Source organism: Scyliorhinus torazame, chromosome 4 (assembly GCF_047496885.1).
Source record: "Scyliorhinus torazame isolate Kashiwa2021f chromosome 4, sScyTor2.1, whole genome shotgun sequence".
NCBI classification, from domain to species: Eukaryota; Metazoa; Chordata; class Chondrichthyes; order Carcharhiniformes; family Scyliorhinidae; genus Scyliorhinus; species Scyliorhinus torazame.
Genome location: NC_092710.1, coordinates 221,651,942 through 221,671,416, shown reverse-complemented (window position 1 = coordinate 221,671,416; position 19,475 = coordinate 221,651,942). Strand labels below are relative to the sequence as shown.

The following is a 19,475-nucleotide window of genomic DNA, read 5'->3' as shown; positions in this document are numbered from 1 at the left end:
AGGCATCTGGGACATTGTGCTTCTCGGTAGCATTTCCAATTCTGGTTTGATGCATTAGTAGACTGTAGGTCATGTGAGATCACATGACATTCGCTCACGTGATTAAGCATATGGTGTCACATGATGTTTAATCATGTGATGCTATTTGCTTTTGATTTTTTGGTGAATTAAATAACACAATTTGTGAATCAAGAGAAAAAAGGATATAAATATTTAAAGATATAATGTTTAAATCCTCGAGCAAACAGATTGCACCAATGATCAGAGTGCAAGCTCGGGAGTAGGAAGTGTTTATTTCCCTTTGCTTTCTCTCTTTCTCATTCTTTCGGATTGTTTGTTAATCTACAACAGGGAAAAGAGTAAACTCTTTGGTGAGAATCTGGTAAGGGGGTAAGTTCTGCTCTTTCTCAATGGTTTAAAATAGTGCACAACTTTGTGATTAGCTAACAAAATAAGTAAAGAATTGAATTAATTATTTAAAACACATTAAGGATGGCAAGACAGGTGATGTGTGACTTCCGGTGGCGGCTATGAGGGAGCAGGTCACACATTTGGTGGCTCCTGTTTCGGACTTTTGGACTTTTCAAAAGCGCAAAACGTGAGAATCGTGGGCCCCCGGAGGGGGCAGAGGGGCTGGAGGGTATGTTTCAGAAGGTGGACAGGGCACACAGAGTGCAGGTGAGGCAGCCGCGACGAGGGGGTCCCCCACGAGCGACGGTAGTACGCTTTCACAGGTTCCTGGACAAGGAACGGGTGCTGCAATGGGCAAAGAGCACACAAAGCTGTACTTGGGACAATACCATCCTCCGTATCAACCAAGATTTGAGTGCTGAGGTGGCCAGGAGGAGAGGAGGCTACAGGCAGGTGAAGGAGATACTGTACAAAAACAAGGTGAAATTCGGGCTGCTTCTACCGGCTCAACTGTGGGTTACGTATGAGGGTCAGCACCATTATTTCGAGGAACCCGAAGAGGCAATGGACTTCATTAAGGAGCAAGGGCTGGCCCTGAGATGAGGGCGTTTGGACTCATGTTAGAGCTTTTAAGTATATGTGGTGTCTCTCCCGTTTTGAAAATTGCCTGCATGTTTGGGTCCGTTTATGTCGTTTCTTTTTTCGACCTTTTTAGGGGGTTGGAAGGGGGTAGGGATGTGTTTTTTTTGTGTGGTTTACCTGAATGTTTCCTTTTTGGGCTCTTTGATTAGTTGGAGTTTGGCTGGGGGGAAAATAATAAAGAAAACAGTTAAAAGGGTTGGGTTAAGATGGATGCTTCAGGCTTTGTGCAATCTTTTTCGGTGTCTGTATGGGAAGGACTGAGAGTGCCTGTTAGTTCTTATCTCTTTTTTTCTTCTTGTTTAACTTGAATTGTGCTATTGTGGAGGTTGTTTATGACTTGTATAGAGTGTTTGCTTAACTAGGGATGATCTGGGGAAGTGGTATGGATGGGTCGGGGAGGGGTGACTGGGAACAATGGGTGGGAGACACGCTGGCGCCGAGGCTGGGAGCCCCAGGCAAGCTGAGTGGGGCTAGTCAACGGAAGCCGAGGTGGGGGGTGTGCATATAGTTAGATTAGAGCAGGGGTTAGGTGATAGGATGGTGTTGCTAGGGGAGGGGGAGAGAGAGAGAGTCGTTCTGCTGATGGGGATGGAAACTGGGCATGGCAATAGTGAGGAGGTCATGGGTGGAGCCGGTCAGAAGGAGGGCCAGATGAAACGCGATGCATGGCTGGGGCGCTGGCCAAGGAAAGGGGATGGCTGATCAGCAAAGGGGGGGGGGCGAAGTGCCCCCCAACATTGCTGATCACCTGGAATGTTAGAGGGTTAAACGGGCCAGTGAAGAGGGCGTGTGTGTTTGCGCATCTGCGGGTTCTGAAGGCGGACATAGTCATGCTGCAGGAGACTCACCTGAAAGTGGCAGACCAGGTTAGGTTAAGGAAGGGCTGGGTCAGTCAGGTCTTTCATTCGGGGCTTGATTCTAAGACGAGGGGGGTTGCGATCCTGATTAATAAAAGGGCACAATTTGAGGCGGAAGGCACAGTCGTGGATGGGGGTGGCAGGTTCGATATGGTGAGGGGTAAGCTCAAAGGGGTGAGAGTAGTCCTGGTCAGTGCGTATGCCCCTAATTGGGACGATGTGGATTTTATTAGGAGGATGCTAGGGAAGATCCCCGACTTGGATTCGCATAAGCTGATCATGGGCGGGGACTTTAATACAGTCCTGGACCCATGCCTGGACCGTCATGTTCAAGAACAGGCAGGTTGACAGCGATGGCAAAGGAACTGTGGGATCCGTGGAGATGTAGCCGGACGACGGCGAGGGAATTCTCGTACTACACCCGCGTCCACAAGGTGTACTCACGAATTGACTACTTTGTTGTGAGTAAGGACCTGCTGGCCGGAATGGTGGGGGCAGAATATTCGGCAAATGCCATATCGGACCATGCTCCGCACTGGGTAGACCTGCAGTTTTATAAGGACAGCTTTCAGCGCACACCATGAAGGCTGGAAGTTGGATTACTCGCGGACGAGGCGGTGTGGGAGAGGCTGAGGAAATGTATGCAGAATTACCTGCAGGTGAACGATACTGGAGAAGGCTCGGCAGCGGTGCTCTGGGAAGCACTGAAGACAGTGGTGAGAGGGGAGCTGATTTCAATCCGGGCGTACAGGGACAGGACAGACAGGGCAGAGACGGACCGACTAATTAAGGAAATTTTACGGATGGACAGGAGTTACGCGGAATCCCCGAGGCCAGAGTTGCTCAGGCAATGACAGAGGCTATAGGCCGAATTTGAATACAGGCAAGGCTGTAGAGCAGCTTAGAAAGGTAAAATGCGCGATTTATTAGCATGGGGAGAAGGCCAGTAGAATGCTTGCGCAACAACTAAGGAAGAGGGAAGCGGCTAGGGAAATAGGGAGGGTAGTGGATGGGGAGGGTAATCTAGTGGGCGACCCGGCAGGGCTGAACAAGGCCTTTAGGGACTTTTATAGGAAGCTGTACACTTCGGAATCCCCCGGGGAACCGGGGGGGGGGGGGGGGTGGAATGAGGCTATTCCTGGACGGACTGACCTTCCGAAGAGTGGGGAGAGGGTTGGTGGACGGACTGGGGGCCCTGGTCAGGATCAAAGAGATATTGGGGGCCTGCAGGTCATGCAGTCGGGTAAAGCCCCGGGGCCGGACGGGTATCCGGTGGAGTTTTACAAACAATTTGCCGGGATAGTGGGGCTGGTGCTGGTCAGAGGCAAGAAATAGAGGGAGTTTACCCCCGACGATGTCGCAGGCCATCATCTCGCTTATTCTAAAACTGGAAAAGGACCCGGAGGGGTCATACACGCCGATCTCTTTGATCAACATAGACGCTACATTACTGGCCAAGACCTTGGGGATCTTGACCAGAATTGAGGATTGTGTACCAGATGTAATTGTGGTGGACCAAACCGGGTTTGTAAAGGGGAGGCAGCTGGTGGCCAGCCTAAGAAGGCTGCTCAACATGATAATGATACCCCCCAAGAGTAGGGCTGTAAAGATAATGGTAGCCATGGATGCTGAAAAGGCTTTTGACCGAGTGGAGTGGCATTATCTGTGGGAGGTACGAGGACGGTTCGGGTTCGGGGCGGGGTTCATCGACTGGGTTAGGCTATTATGTCAGGCCCCGGAGGAGAGTGTAAGGACGAACAAGTCAACATCGGATTACTTTAGACTGCACCATGGGATAAGACCACTCCCCTCTCTCCCCACTGCTGTTTGCGCTGGCCATAGAGTCGCTGGCAATTGCACTGAGAGCTTTTAGAGGCTGGAAAGGGCTGGTCCGGGGGGGGAGTGGACCATAGAGTCTCGTTATACGCAGACGATCTGCTGTTATATGTATCGGACCCAATGGTGGGGATGGACGGTATTATGGCAACCCTGAGGGAATTTGGCAGGTTCTCTGGATACAAACTGAACATGGCTAAGAGCGAGTTGTTTGTAATTCAGGCGAGGGGGCAGGAGAGTAGGCTGGAGGGGTTCAGGCTGGGGGGGGGGGGGGGGGGGGGGGGGGGGGGGGGGGCGGTTTGATATTTGGGGATTCAGGTGGCACGGGACTGGGGCAAGTTGCATAAGCTCAACCTGTCCCGACTGGTGGAACGAGTGAGGGAGGAGGTCCGGAGGTGGGATGCGCTCCCACTGTCATTGGCGGGGAGGGTGCAGACTGTTAAGATGGCGATTCTCCTGCGGTTCTTGTTTGTTTTTCAGTGTCTCCCCATTTTTATCCCGCGGTCCTTCTTTAAGAGGCTGAATAAAATTATTCTGGGATTTGTATGGGCAGGGAAGTCCCCGCGGGTGAAGAGGGTGATGCTTGAAAGGAACAGAGGAGAAGGGGGGGCTGGCTTTGCCAAACCTCAGCAACTGTCACTGGGCGGTCAACATAGCGATTGGGGGGGGGATTGGAGGACGGTATCTGGGCAGAAGCCCTGAGCAGAGTAAACACGACCGCAACATGCGCCAGGCTCAGCCTGATCCAGTTTAAGGTCGTGCACCGGGACCACATGACGGTGGCCCGGATGCGCAGATTTTTCAGGCTGGAGGACAAGTGTGCGAGATGCGCCGGAGGGCCGGCTAACCATGTACACATGTTCTGGTCGTGCCCTAAGCTCAGGGGGTATTGGCAGGGATTCGCAGATGTCATGTCCCAGGTATTGAAAATGGGAGTGGTAATGAGCCCTGAGGTGGCAATCTTTGGGGTTTCGGAGTACCCAGGAGTCCAGGAAGAGAGAGAGGCCGACGTTCTGGCCTTTGCTTCCCTGGTAGCTCGGCAATTAATACTGTTAGCATGGAGGGACACAAAGCCTCCGAGGGCTGAGGTATGGCTATCGGACATGGCGAGCTTTCTTGGCCTAGAGAAAGTCAAGTTCGCCTTGAGAGGTTCGTTATTAGGGTTTGCCCAAAGGTGGCTGTCATTTATTGACTTCTTCGCAGAGGAGTAAGCGTCAACGGGGGGGGGCTAGGGTAGAGTAGAGTAGGGGGATATTGAGGCAGGTCCTTGCGTGAACAGAGCCCTGGTTTGCACTATGTTTAATTTGTGTCTTGACTTCTTTTTTTTTGTACTGTACAATGTCACTTTTTCTATATGCCTAAAATACCTCAATAAAATTGTTTGTTAAAAAAAAGACAGGTGATGTGTCAAGGCTGCAGCATGTGGGAACTCCTGGATAACATTGTGATCCAGGGCAAATACGTTTGCAGTAAGTGCAGCCCAAGGAAGTTCGGCGCTGAATCACTGAGCTGGAGGCTGTGCTGCGGACACTGTGGCACATTGTGTTACCTGTCCGGTGCCAGGATTCAGATCTGCTGGAGGCTGAAGAGAAACTTGCAGTGGGAAGGGGTGGCTCCTGTTGCCGTGATCCATGTAGGAACCAATGATATAGGTAGAATGAGCAAAGGAGTTCTGCATGGAGAGTTTGAGGAGCTAGGCACAAAATTAAACAAAAGAACCTCAAAGGTTATGATTTCTTAATATTACTTGAGCTGCATGTAAATTAGCTTAGGGTACATAAAATTAGAGAGATGAATATGTGGCTCTGATGTGGCCTACATCTGAACCATGCTGGGACCAGTGTTCTTGCAAACCGCATAACTAGAGGGGAGGGATGGTTCTGGAGAGCGTATATGTAAGCTTACAAAGGCAAAAGGAAATGCCTGCATTACAAGGAGCTATTTAGGTAATGAAACCCAGAGTGTGACAAGAAGGAACAGAGTTTACAAATATTAAAAAGTAGCTGCAAATAGAGTCAACTGGGGAGTAAGGCGGCAAAGTAAATGGTTGGTTACTTCAATGCATGTGGTATTCAGCATAAAATAAATGAATTAATGACACAGACTGAAAGTAAGAAACATGCATCAGAAACAACTGCTAAACTTAAATAAGAGTAATTACAAAGGAATAAAGGCAGACTTGGCTGAAGTGCACTGGGAAAGGAGTTTAACAGAAAAGACAGTGATCAGCAATGGCAGATGTTTATGAAATAGTTCATGACTCACAGCAGAGATATCTCGCTTTTCGGCGGTGGAGGCGGCCCACCAGCAGGATTTACCGACCCCGCCATTGTCAACTGGATTTCCCGGTGACTACACCCCTTGTCGCTGGGAAGCCCGTGCAGTGCCGTGGGAGCAGAATATCCCGCTGGCGTGAACAGAATGTGGCAAAGATTAGTGCTAATCCAGAGAATTGGGAAAGTTTTAAAAATCAATTGAATATGACCAAAAAAATAATAAAGAGGGAATAGATAACTATAAGGGCAAACTTGGAGGTAACATTAAAATGGACAGTAAGAGCTTCATTAAATATATAAAAAGGAAGGGATAGGTGAAAGTGAATATAGGCCCCTTCGAGAATGAGACCAGGGAAATAATAATGGGAACCAAGAAATGGCAGAGGGGTTAAATAAATAAATTGCACAAGTCTTCACTATAGAAGATATTAATAACATTCCAAAAATACAAAAGATTAAACAGGCAAAATGAGGGGGGGGCGGATGGAGGAAATAAATACAATAACTACCATTAGAGAAAAAGTCGTAGGAAACTAATGGGGCTAAAGGCCGATAAGTCCTCTGGACCTGTTGAGTTGCATCCTAGGATATTAAAGGATGTAGCTACAGAGATAGCGGTTGCACTGGTAGTAATCTTCCAAGAATCCTTAAATTCTGGAAATGTCCAGAGGATTGGAAATCTGCCAATGTGATACCCTTATTCAAAAAGGAATGGAGGCAAAAAACAGGTAACTACATGTCATTTCTGTCATTGGAAAACGTTACATGGAGGCCATTATTAAGAATGTAATAACAGAGAATTTAAAAATGCAAAATACAATCAAGCAGAGTCAACATGGCTCCATGAATGGGAAATCATGTCTGACAAATTTATTCGATTTCTTTGAGATGGGAACAAGCAGAATAGATAAAGGGAACCAGTCGATGTAATATACTTGGATTTTCAAAAACTGTTTGATAAGGTACTGTACAATAGGCAGTTTAAAAGATGAGCCCAAGGTATTCGGGTAGTGTGTCAGCATGGATAGAGGATTTGCTAACTAATACAAGGCAGAGCATTGGGATAATAGAGGTAATAGGGGCATTTTCAGAATGGCAACCTATAACTAATGGAGTGCTACAGGGGTCAGTGCTGGTGTCAAAATTATTTACAAAATATTAATAACTTGAATGAAGGAAGGGAATGTACTACTGCCAAGTTTGCGGATGGCACAAAATTATGTTGGGAACACAAGTGGTGAGGATAACACAAAAGAGTGAAAGAGTTATATAGTGAGTGGGCAAAAACTTGGAAGATGGAAGATGGAATATAATGTGGGAAAATATGAAGTTATGCACCATTGTTATGATCCTGGACCAGATCCCAACATTTGTCAGGATACTAGACAAGAAGCCGAAACACTTTATTTTTAAGTTGATAAAGCTGTGGGGAAAGGATACTTTGCTCCAGGAGTGATATCAGTGACAAACAGGGATACATGTTATATAAAAACAAACTATTAACACAGGATTAAACAACATTATCACAGAAAATAGCTTACAATTAACAATTAAACAATCCGTAATAAAAGAAAACACTAACTTTTAACTGATACATTCTCCATCTCCAATCAAGCAAAATCCACTTCTAAATACATGGTTACTTGCTGTACACTTGAATAAAGATTTCCTGAAAATACTGCTTGAAGAGAGCGAGAGATCCTACAGCTGCAGATTCCTTGTATAGTGATTGGGAGAATATTGGCTTCTAAATATTGGGAAAAGTTAAGAGTTAAAAGCCTGGGGTATAGTGTGTTTAGCTGTAATGGTCAAGGTTTTAAAAAGGATTTTGTTTTGTGCAGGCATGGGAGCTTTTAGCAGCCAGCAGGTGAAATTGATGAAAGGATTGTTTTTCAGTCTGGACTAATGCATCTTTGTTTGCCTGGGGAACACCTGGGGAGTTAGTGTTGTTTTTCAGCTTGCAGAGATAATTTGTTTTTCAGTTTGGAGAGTTGAGGGGAAGCCTAAAAAGGCAGAACAGCAGAGAGTTTGGAGAAGCTTTGAGTGAGAGAGGAGCCGAGTTCTGATCTGCCTGACTCTGTCCATCATTCTTTGCAAATAGGATAGCTTTTTTTTAAAAAAAGCAGAGCAGTCTTTTCTGAAGACAAGGAAGAGGGTGAAACAACTTAGTTGAAGCAGCTATTTGAAAATATTCAGCCAGAGTCTGAAGGGGTTCCAACCGGAGCCAAATCTGTTTTATGAGGCAACTATGCCCTGCTCATTTTAGGTGGATAAAGAGTTGTATGTTGATTGTCTTGTTGTTTAATGGGAAAATGTATAGTCGTGTTAAGGTGTAATTGAAAACTGTTCTTTTCGGGTGTGAATTTAAAAGTTTAATATTGTATTCATAATAAAATTTGGTTTTCAAAACACCAAAGCCCTATTTTTCATGCAATCAGTCCTGGAGCAAATCATTCTTTCCACACTGTCTTAACATAAACTAAAATATTGGAGTTTCAGTCCAGTATTCTAGCCACTGTTGAGGTCTGGTCTGGGATCGTAATACTTGTGTCTCTGTTAGACTACTGCTTAACCGTGCAGCCTCTGGCAAAAGCTGATCAGCTCAAAGCTCCTAGCATAACTAAAAAAAAACTGCTTGCTACAGACCTCGCCCCTCCCATCAATTACATCATCTTTACCCCACTGAAATCCTCTGATCTGCTTACCTAAGTCTAAACACAAGTCTCAAATTATTTACTCCCCAGGGAATCTCTCTTTGTAAACTCATACTTGGTTGGAATGAATGATGATCACACTTTTATGATAACTTATTGCACCTTAATTAACCTAGATTCTTTAATAATGTTACTGAAACAGATATATATATATACACCCCCGAACGCAGGCTTTTAAAAACATTACTGCAACAGATCTAAAATACAATAGATATACCAACTCTTATATTCATCTCACCTTGATGGGAAGAATAAAGCAGCTGCATTTTATTTAAACAGAGAAAGACTTCAGAACGATGCGGGTCCTTGTGCATAAATCACAAAAGCCTAGCCTGCCTGTTGCCTCACGGCGCGAGATCCCAAGTTCAATCCGGCTCTGGGTCACTGTCCGTGCGGAGTTTGCACTTTCTCCCCGTGTTTGCGTGGGTTTCGCCCCCACAACCCAAAGATGTGCAATGTAGGTGGATTGAACACACTAAATTGCCCCTTAATTGGAAAAAAAATGAATTGGGTACACTAAATTTGTTTTAAAAGCCTAGCCTACAGGTTCAGCAGGTAGTAAGGAAGGCAAATCATAGAATCACTACAATGCCAGGAGGTCATATGGCCCATCATGTCTGCACGACCCTCTGAAAGAACACCCTACCCAGGCCCAATCCCCCATCCTAACCCCGGAACCCACCTAGGGGCAATTTTGTATGGCCAACCAACCCAACCTGCACATCTTTGGATTGTGGGAGGAAACCGGAGCACCCAGAGGAAACCCACGCTGAATCAGGAAGAATGTGCAAACTCCACATAGACAGTCACCAGAGGTCGGAATCAAACCTGGGTCTCTGGCGCTGTGAGGCAGCAGTGCTAACCACTGTGCCGCCATGCCACCCCTTGCCGGCCATTATTTCAAAGGTAATGGAGTATAAAATTAGGGAAGCCTTGCAAAAACTATATGAGGTACTAGTTATGCCACATCTGGTAGCCAACAGAGGTAGTTGAAGTAATCTATGTTTGTATTGTTGGATATTAGAAATAGGGTATAGATTTAAGTGAGTTTAATTTAGTGTTTCTGTGCAAGAAAGGGTAAAACTCTAGACCGATTCATGTTAAATGAAGATGTTTGCATGTATGGGGGTTTTGGTTTCATGTCAAACTATGTCTGTATTGTGCTTAGAGAATTTATGATGTGAAAAGCAAACTAGAGTAGGTGAAAATATTCACGAATAGACCTTTGAGTGAGTAAAGAAGCAATTTATTAATTTTCAGAGCTCTGGGAGAAAAGGCCATTGCCCCCACGGTCTATGCAGCACTTTTTCCCGCCTGAGCCGAGGTCGCACTGGGTTAATATACAGAAGGAAAGCGGAATTAGTTTGCATTCGCATTTACATATACCCAATCAATTCTGTTCGCGTCCCACAATTCATAACATGCATTTTCAATGCCATAAATGGCTACAAGTTAGCTCCTATAGCCTCTAATTGGCAGTTTGCCTTACCCGATCAATTCATAGATAACGGTTACATAAAGTCATGGGGTCAATAGTCTAGCCATGTTGAACGTGTCCTTCCTCATTCCTTGCTAGTTCCTCAATTTGGGGCCCCTTTGTCAGTTACAAGTAGCTAAGAATACAGACATTGGGCAAAGGTTGCCAACGGCTCATTGTCTCTCCGGATGCATCTGGTTGTGGATCACTTGTTTTGCACAAAGCTTTACTACTTCTGCAGCAGACAATGATAATAACATAGGGTCAAGAACATTGACAGAGTCCATTTTATATCAGGCGGCATCCATTTTGTATCTTCTGTAGTCCGTTCGGAATTCTACCTCTTCACTAGTGTAAAGGAATAGGCTGTTGCTCAGAAACCAGGAGCCACGAATAAGTTAAAAGTCATTTGAGTTTAGTTTTAACTGCACCCAAAACAGTAGGGGCGAGATTCTCCACTCCCGTGCCAGTTGGGAGAATCGCCTGGGCTGCCAAAATTTCCCGCGACGCCGGTCCGACGCTCTCCGCGATTCTCCCAAGCGGCGGGAATGGCCCCGTCGTGTTCCGCAGGCCGGAGACACCCAAAATGGCGATTCTCCGGCACCCCTGCTATTCTCAGGCCTGGATGGGCCAAGCGGCCAGCCCAAAACGGTGGGTTCCCCCCGGCGCCGTCCACACCTAGTCGCTGCCATCGGGAACAGCGCGGGAACGCTGGGGGGGGGGGGGCCTGCGATCGGTGCCCACCGATCGTCGGGCCGTCCTCTCTGTAGGAGGACCTCCTTTCCTCCGCAGCCCCGCAAGATCCGTCTGCCATTTTCTTGCGGGGCAGACTCGGAGAGGACGGCAACCACGCATGCTCGGGTGACGGCAGTTATGCGACGCCAGCCGCGTCATGTATGCGACGCCGCCTTTACGCGGCGACATGGCCTGGTGCGTGTAAATGACGCGGCCCCGCTCCTAGCCCATTATCGGGCCCTGAATCGGTCGGGATAGGGGCCGTTTCGCGCCGACGTGAACCTCGACGCCGTTCACGTCGGCGTGGGCACTTCGGCGCGGGAGTGGAGAATCCCGCCCTAGGAGTTTGGCAGCTAAAGGGGGAACAGTTCCAACAACTCCAGCAGAAGCAGAAGCAGGACAAGAGAGTAATGGGAAGAAAGAAAGCCCCAGGGAATGAAAAGAGAGGTCCCAGGAACATTGAAGTCAAAGGGAGAAAATAAACTGGAATTTGAAAAAGGTGCTATTCATTTGAATTGGTGCAAAAGGCAGGGAAAGTGCTCTTAGTTAAGGAGGCAGTTGAAATAATTAGATTTAATGAGGGGAACCAGACTTCAGAGGTCAATCAAAAGTTTGATACAGCCTGTGAACAGGCTGGGTACCTGTTGTGTGGAAGCTTAAATGAACCTGTCACAATTCAGAGTAAAGGAATACTAAAAGGAGAGTTGGAAATCCTAGAAGTGGATTACGACTTAAAACAGCTGAGGGAAAGTGTTGTATGGAATAATATTCAAAGACGTGTCGTTTCGAGAGTGGAGTTTAGAAACACATGTCTGGAAGCCAGAGTCCAGAAAGACCAGCTGCTCACACTGTAATAATCATCTGGGGGTATTTGAGCAGAAATCCACAGAAGTTAAATCGGGTGGCATCTAGAACACAGAACATACAGTGCCCATCGAGTCTGCACCGACCCACTTAAGCCCTCACTTCCACCCTATCCCCGTAACCCAATAACCCCATCTAACCTTTTTTTTGGTCACTAAGGGCAATTTATCATGGCCAATCCACCTAACCTGCACGTCTTTTGACTGTGGGAGGAAACCAGAGCACCCGGAGGAAACCCACGCAGACACGGGGAGAAGGTGCAGACTCCGCACAGACAGTGACCCAGCAGGGAATCAAACCTGGGACCCTGGCACTGTGGAGCCACAGTGCTACCGTGCTGCCCAAATTGCCTCCCGTATTGCCTTCCCCCCAACATCTGCCACTTAGTTTCAGAGTGGGCTGTGTCTGACCACAGGTGGCTTATTGCTTCAGAGGGATATGCACTCAGAGATCATTAAACATACAATATATGTTTAACAAGTGTTATGCTTAAAATGTGTACAATTGTGGAAATAAGTTGGAGTGAAGGAGTATTGTATTATAGTCAAATGTTTAATCAGTAAGGGAATCACGGATTATGGGCTAAGGCAGGAATGTGAAGTTGATCAGTCAGGATCTCATTGAGTGGGGGAGCAGGCTTAATGGGCCGAATAACACATTTCTGCTCCTCATCTTAAGTGTCTGTATTTGTCTCCCCCTCCCTGCTTGTTTTTTTCGTTTTCTTTCTCCTTCCCCTAATCATTTTTCTCTCGCTCTTTCCTCTCTCCTTCCCCAGCGTTTTTCTTTCTATTGCCTTCCCCCAACAAGTTTATCCCTCTCCCCTACCCCAACATGTTTTTCTCTCACTCTCTTCTCCCTGCAGTGTTTCTCTCTTACTCTCCTTCCCCCAGCATCTCTTCCCCTCTCCTTCCCCAGTATCTCTCTCCCTCTCTCCTTCCTCCAGCATCTCTCTCCCTCTCTCCTTCCCCCAGCATCTCTCTCTCCCTCTCTCCGTCCCCCAGCATCTCTCTTCCCCTCTCCTTCCCCCAGCATCTCGCTCTTCCTCTCTCCTCCCCCCCCCCCACCCCCCCAGCATCTCGCTCTTCCTCTCTCCTTCCCACAGCATCTTTCTCTCATTCCCCCAGCATCTCTCTCTCTCTCTCCTATCACCCTTCATGTTTCTCTCTATCTCTCTCCATCTGATTACTTTACCAAATGAAAATTTAAACATTGAAAAAATCATAGAAAAAATATAGCGGAAATATTTGATTGTATGCACAAAATATCTGATCCTCATCCAGGTCAGGTGGAATATAAGTTTTCAAAAATATTGCAAATATTAGGCATGGCAAATCTAGATTAAAAGTTATGGAGGTTATTGTTTTTTTAAGTAATTTGTTAGTGGGTGTTCTGATTTAATTTTCAGTGAGATGCTGATAAGGAAACAGTCTATTTTAATATAGATTATAATAATCATGATTCATGAACATTTTTGATCTGAACATAGCATTTCTCTTCAAATTAATTCTGTGTCTATCAAATGCATTTTAATTTTAAAAACAGACAGTCAAATTGATCACATCAACACAATATTCCTTTTATCTATTGCTTCTTATTGTTTTGTCAAGCCTTCTCTGCAGATTTGCAATACTGATGCTGGATAAAATTGCCAAAGGGAGAATACTGTCCCTTTTGAGCAATATTGTAAGCACTTAAGCTTTGATTTTCAAATAAATCCCATCACTATAATTCCACAGAAAAAATGGAGGGCCTATATGCCTGAAGGAACAATCACTAATGATGGGTACAAATGATTGGGAATGCAGAAGGGTCCAAAGTTCCTGGGAATGTTATAGGGGTGGGGCAGCTTGCAGAAAAAAGGATGACATGAGATTTGAACACAAAAATGAGAATTTAAAATTGAAGCTTTGGTGGACTGGGAAACAATGTACATCAGCAAGCACAGGGGTGACAGGCAATCAGAACTTGATGTCATTTAGAATATGGGCAGTAGAGTTTTGGATGAGCTCAAGTTTATGAAAATTGAAGCCTGATCAAACCATTGGAATGGGCAAGTCTGGATCTAACAAAAGCATGGTTGAGAGTTTTAACAGAAGATGAGGCGTGAGGAGTAGGGTAATGTTACAGAAGTAGGAGTAGCCAATCTTTGTGTTAGAAAGGATCAGGTCAGATGTCAAGATTACAATGAGTTTGATTCAGCCTGAGACAGTGATCAGGGGGCACTATAATATTAGCGTCAAAAGAATTAAATTAAATGAAAAAATGAATGAAATGATTTGTGGAAGGGCCCAAAATCAAAACCTTAATAGAAAAAGGTTGCAGTTCCTCCAAGACTAAATTTTGGAGAAGCAGTCTGATACCACAAATGCAATGAAAGTATTGATACATATTGAGGCAAGATGGAGATGAATACAGGACCCATTTTCCAGTGTAAATCAATAAAAATGGAGGGGATTGTGTTGCATTAGGTGCTACTTCTAGGCATTAACCAAACAAAATCTGTTGCTGCGCTCCCTCCATGCTCTTCTTTTCTATACACTTCAACAAGGAACATTTCTTTTTTCAATAATTGTCTATCAAGTCCAGCAGTGCTCCTATTCATCCACCCCTATTTTCTTCACCATGTCATTCCTAGCTTTGCCAGAAAAGAACATAAGACTGCTTGCCTGAGCCTGCCCCTTCACTGCCCTCGAGTTTGCTTCACATTACTGAACTGGAAGAGTTGGGCGGAGTAGTGCAGCAGACGGGATAAACGGTGTTGAAGCTGCCAGCCCGAATGGCGGCTTTCTCTGTCACCTCGTTCGGCTCATAGCCAAAAAATAAAATGGAGGGGTGTATCCCACAACATCCGAGCCCACCCTGCCAAAAACCTAGGTTTTAAATGGCACCCTCTTCCCTCTGTCTTTTTAATTGCTGCCAGCCCTGCTGACTATTTCCAGCACTCCTTATTTCAGATTTCCAGCATCTGGTGTGTTCCTCTCGATACTTATCTTCAAACCAAGAGAACCTGTCTTCTACCAAGTAAAGACAAGATGAAGTGACTAAGAATATATATTTACTAAACGTCCATCACACTGGTATACATGATTATTGACCTTTGGAGCGGATTTCTATTTCAGGAAAACAAAATTTAAGCCAATAGAAAGCACAACTAAAACGTATAAAATCAAGCACATGGAAAGCAGGTAGGAAAACTAAGCTAGAGAATACAAGGAAAAGTGAAATCAAATGTAGGTAGCCTATGATCCTACTAATTACCAAGCCTTGCAAAACTGAGCTCAATTGGAATTAATAAATCCTTCCCTTTGACACAGTGAGAATTGATGTGCTAACATGGGTCATTGGTTGAAAATAATTAATACTTTGGTGGATTCAAAGTAATAATCTTATAAATGGGCTATAAGGATAGCTTGAGCATCTGTGCTTGTTTACTTGGAGAAAAATGGCTTCAGAGAAAAACTTACAATTCGAAGATGATGACAAGAACTAATAAAAACTGGTTTATGACCATTGTAATAATAATATAATAATTTTTATTGTCACGTAGGCTTACATTAATACTGCAATGAAGTTACTGTGAAAAGCCCCTAGTCGCCACACTCCGGCGCCTGTCCGGGCACACTGAGGAGAATTCAGAATGTCCAATTCAATTCACCTAACAAGCACGTCTTTCGTGACTTGTGGGAGGGAACCAGAGCACCCAGAGGAAACCCACGCAGATACAGGAAGAACATACAGACTCCGCACAGACAGTGACCTATGCCGGGAATCGAACCTCGGACCCTGGCGCTGTGTAGCTACAATGCTAAACACTGTACTACCGTGCCGCCATTGTTCACTGTTAGATTCAAAAACTAAAAGAGACATACCAACAAGGAAGTTAGAAACAAGAAGGAACATCAGGCCAACCTGTGGTATAAAGGTCACTAAACAAATGACTTTTTCCAGACAAAGAAAAGAGAGGTACGGTGAAAGACAGGTTGGTGGATTAACGGTTATTCTCATTCCTCAATGATTTTATGTTGAGCATCACAGAAGTAACGCACAAAATCTTCTGGTCTCATCGAAGATCGGACTTACAACCAAAGATGCACATCAGGACCCTGTCGAAGTTTTGAGGAGAGGATGTGGGAACTGCCAAGGAAGTTTAAACTTTTGATGCGCAATTACCTTCCTTCCAGTCTCCCTGAGCAAATTTCGCCAACTCTGAGCTGGAGTCAGAGACAAATCTGCACAGTTACCCAGGAAATTTTAAGACAGATTAAAACCTAGTCTAACAGTTGTTCTGACCAGCTGGTGACAGATGCCTTTTTCCCACTCTTCAATTGATCATAGCAGGATTTTTTTGAAAGTTATAAAGATGAATGTATCAATTTGTGTGTGAAAATAAGTATTTCCATGTTGATTGCAAATTACTCTGACAGATTTCTTTTCAGTTTAAAGACAAAATGGATTAACTTCTGGAAAAATTAAGACTCACCGATAAAAGGCAAAAAAAAAAATCACTGATCATGTGTCCTTCACTGTTGTTTGTTGTTGAGGCAGTTCTTTAAACGGTCATTTTAATTTTTTCTTGGAATTTTGAAGTCTTCTTCAGAATTGGTCTGTCTGTTGTCCCCAATATGATGCAAATAGGCAGAGTTCACTTTAGCACTTGAAATGCTGACAGCCAATCATAAGTTGTCAATCAATTTTTCAAGTCATTCTTTACATCAACGTGTGTGAAATTCCACAGGTGGTTTTCCTGGGCATGTCCTAATTGCAATCCACATTGCAAACTTACAGAAACTGGCCAACTTGCAACTTCAGACATGTCAGGTGACTTGTGACAGCCACCTTAAGTCGGTGTCTTTGTTTCAACAATTGAGACTACCCTGTTGCGGTCAGCAGATGAAACATGAAATGTAATATTTGACATCGACGCACCTCTATAACAAGCTCCGTAACCGATCCACTGATTACCCTCCTAAGCACCTAACCCCCACCATTTGACAAGTCCTGACCAAAGCCCAAGCGCTGAACTACCTCACCCACTCATATATCCACTAACCCACTCATGCCCACCAACCCACTCATGCCCACCAACCTACACATGCCCATTCACTAATCCTCAGTAATTCATTAAAATACTGGATCTTTCGCAGAATATGGCAGCTGGTGCCATAAAAGGGGGCAATATCTTCTGTATTGATCTTTTTCACAGATCACTGCATGAAATTTCTGCATCGAGGAAGCTCTTTTGCATCATGCAATGGAAGTCTGGCTTTTTTTAAACATAACCAGATAAATGCACAGTTTTCAATGCATTTGTTCATGTGAGGTCTATCTAAAATAATTATGAGACCATGAACTGTAAAAATCTAAACTCAACTACAAGCTGCATAACTATCAGACCAACTCCAAGGAAGACTCTTAAAGGCAACCCAAGAATCAAAACAAATGTTACTGTACAATGAGTTATCTTAGCAGTGACTAGCAGCTGAGTTGAACTTCCATGATAATTTACTGGGGGTCTTCCAATGGATTAAATTGGGTTGGATCATTGTGGTCCACCATGAAGGAAGAAAGAATTCCAAAGACAATATAGCTGCAATTCATCATTGGAAGACGACTGAAGAACTAAACATGAGCGATGAAGGTGTAGAAGTAATGAATAAGTTTACAGACAATGGAGGATGTGAGAAGTCAAAACAAATAGTTAATGACTGTGAAAATTACTCTGAAGACATGCATCATAGGATGAGAGAGAGTTTATGAGGGTTATCTTCAGTATGGTGTGGAAAGCTGAACAATGCCAAAGACATGGGAGAAATTATTTTGAAAGATGTACAATATTTGGTATCTCTTGGCAGAAGAGAGGAACTGAGTGACAGCACAAGGTACATGCCAGTAACGTGTGCAGTGAAAACAAAAGACAAGATTTGGACAGATAAAGGAACACTTCACAATGTCTTACATTTTGAAGTTAGGCTATATGAGGAATTGGTGATGCTAAACCAGAAAAGAATATCTCCTGCAAATACAATATGCTACAAGCTGACCATTTAGTAAACAAGGAGTACTATCATAACAATGCTTTATGTTTAGAATATGCTTTCCTTCGATCAGGCAGCACGTTTCTAGTTTGCATCTCAGATTTGCTTTAACAAATCTCAGATAATAAAAGAATGCTAAAATTTACAATTGAGTCTTTCACTGAATATTTTGTTTTTAAAAAAATGGAAAAATGCACAAAAACCTGCACACTGGAAATTGTTGTATTTCTGCATTGATTTTCTTTGTACATTAATATTAAATTGTATCATCTTCAACTGTGTGTAGGATATTGTGACATACATGTTTTAACTCTTATTGCATTACATTTTAAGATACATTTCTATTCATCTCATTTTTCTCAAGACCCAGAAACTGTCCTCCAAGAAAATCCAAAATGCATCATAATGTCAGTTAAAAGAAGCCATTTTTAACCCCAATCTCTCATTGAGTGCAGTGCATTTACTTTGAAAGTCTGAAGTAATCTCAAGTGAAATTATATTAAGATGGCGTAATCAAACTACAGCTCCTAGCATGGTCATTTTCTAGAGGAATGTAACATTTGATAAGTCACTGTTGAAGTGCAGTTAAAAATGTCTTCAAACACTACACAATTCATATAAACACCAATGGTCAACTTGCAAATAGAGAAGCAGATAGTCAGCAAGTACCATAAAATAAAACCTCATCACTTCTACAGTACAAGAGATTAAACCATTCCTCAGAACAAATGCTGTAGGCTCTGCAAATCTGATTATCTTTACAATCCAACCCTCAAGGAACTCGAGTCACTGGCATTTTACTACAAATTCAATTAGACAGCTGTGCTTGACGAAATGGAAGAAGTGAACATTGTGCAGTCACCAGTTCTCCACGCTGTACACTGTACGTAAGCATTTGCTGCACTGAAGAGCACCGTAAGTAACAGTTAAGATTTATCGACTGAAACATACTATTCAGAAATATACTAAACAGAATTGTATCATAATAAGAGTTTAAAACATAACATTTGTGACAATGTCCGACACAATTCAGAAACACATAGTTGAAGATGACACAGATTTGATGTGAATTTTAACCAGTTTGATACAAAGTGGAGAAATGCATAGAAACCTACAAATGTTGTAAATTGTCATATTATTCAGTCATGGACATGAAGTTTTTTTTTTAATTCAATTGAAATCTCACAATAATTTAAGATTTGAGCATTCCAGTATTATCAAAGATTTGTTAAAGCACAAACACAAATTTAAATTAAATGAGATGCAAGTTAGAAACATGTTGCATGGTCGAAGGGAAGCATATTCTAAACATAAAGCATCATTTCCATTCAGAGATTCGCTCAGTGGTGAGGTTGCCAGGATTGGAAAAACTGCAGGACACCATCTCCCATTTAATCTCACCTAACCATGCAGAGATTAAAAACATAGAATGGGGTGTAAAGTACAGTGACATTAAGTGGGGAGTTTCAGGATTCTGATCTAGCAACAGTTTAAAAACAGCAACATATATCCAAGTAAGGACATGCATAACTTGAAAGTAAACCCGTGGGCTTTCCCAAGCGTCAGCAGACTGTATTTTCTAGGAGATTGAGATTGTGAGTTTGGAACTTGCCATCAAAGGAACTGCG

The 19,475-nt window shown here is 43.9% G+C and overlaps 1 protein-coding gene and 1 long non-coding RNA gene across 18 annotated transcripts in view; one reads left to right on the top strand and one right to left on the bottom strand.

Annotated features, from left to right (window-relative positions):
- The window catches only part of fam184ab (family with sequence similarity 184 member Ab), a 316,427-nt gene that overhangs the window by 226,148 nt on the left and 70,804 nt on the right, over window positions 1-19,475 (bottom strand). The window lies entirely within an intron of this gene.
- Window positions 304-16,287, top strand: LOC140410774 (uncharacterized). Its single transcript, XR_011940732.1, has 3 exons — window positions 304-382; window positions 14,932-14,997; window positions 15,360-16,287. It is a non-coding gene; the product is annotated as an uncharacterized lncRNA (long non-coding RNA).